This window comes from Sinocyclocheilus anshuiensis, unplaced genomic scaffold, assembly GCF_001515605.1.
Source record: "Sinocyclocheilus anshuiensis isolate Anshui unplaced genomic scaffold, SAMN03320099.WGS_v1.1 scaffold1316, whole genome shotgun sequence".
Classification (NCBI taxonomy): Eukaryota; Metazoa; Chordata; class Actinopteri; order Cypriniformes; family Cyprinidae; genus Sinocyclocheilus; species Sinocyclocheilus anshuiensis.
The window spans coordinates 994698-995982 of record NW_015542553.1 but is presented as its reverse complement, the minus strand read 5'-3'; the positions used below and the strand labels follow the sequence as shown (position 1 = coordinate 995982).

Sequence of the window (1285 nt, the reverse complement as noted above, 5' to 3'; positions counted from 1 at the left end):
ACATATATATATATATATATATATATACACGCACACACACACACACACACACATAGAGGATGTGCAAAACATATTTTTAAAAGGGACTTTTGAAAGTTACCTTTCTATAATAATTCTCTGATTATCACACTGCATTAAAAATGCAACACTTTGGTGCTTTAAATGAGATTAATTTACAAAAAAGAAAAAGGAAATAAAAAAATCTAGATAATCCAACTGACCTCACAACAAAACCGGATTTTGAGCCTTGAACAATAAGCCATGGCGCTTATACAGGCACCATGAGTTTAAATCCAGTTTGCAACATTCTCTTGTTTTCTACTAATCACTAATGCAAAAGAAAGTGGCATAAAGTCCAAAACACACAAAAAAACTCATTAGTTAAAAAAAAACGCGCTATTTTGAAGGCTCTTGAGGCTCTTGCATTCTAGAGATGCACTAGTAAGACTGCACTCATTCTCTGACCCATCTAACGTCTATTAAATCTATTAAAGTTGAAAGTTTCTGTCCTAAAACAGTTTGACGTGGTGAGTAAAAGCTGAACTTTAGCATGTACGCTATAGGGGCTCAGCCAAGACCTGGATGTAAAGGGTGTTTTGGAACAGTTCGGCTCACATGTGACTCAAATCGCATTCCTGGATGATAGAGTCAAGATGGGTCACGTTTTCCTCCAATACAAATGTACTTGTTTCTGTATTGAACAAATCATTTCAGCCCCCCGTGCTATATGCAAATCCATGCAACTATCGAACTGTGTAATGAAATCACACTGAGGATCCAAGGATCTGATAATAAAATAAAATTTGCACACAGTATATCAAATCTGTGCTGTCACTTTCCTAAAAACGTATAGTGAATTCAGATGTGACACACTTTCGAATCTTTCAAGTCAGTGTGTGTGTGTGTGTCCAGGGGCCTCGGAATGCTTTGCTTTTCCTGTCTGCCTGAGAAAAATCCATAAGGACACAGAGTCGGCATGCCACAAAGGGTTCATTCTTTCCGTATCTCCCCGCAGTCATTCTGGTGGCACTTTTAACTGCCTGCAGCTTTACTCTTCCAGCTATCAATCAAATATGGCAAGCTGATAAACACTGAAACCTTCAGGTTATCGGAGGAATTACTGAATTAAAACTGAGCGCAGACAATTGCTCAATTTCCACCATCTTTTGCACATTGGGAATCAACTGAATAACAGATAAACAAGTACATAATTGTATGAATACTTGCTTCTAAAAATTACAAGAATATATTTATATTGGAATATTATTCATTGAATATATATATA

General features: G+C 36.5%; 1 protein-coding gene across 2 annotated transcripts in view; it reads right to left on the bottom strand.

Moving 5' to 3' along the window:
- Window positions 1–1285, bottom strand: part of hmga2 (high mobility group AT-hook 2) — a 44217-nt gene that overhangs the window by 34883 nt on the left and 8049 nt on the right. The gene's annotated exons all lie outside the window — the stretch shown is intronic.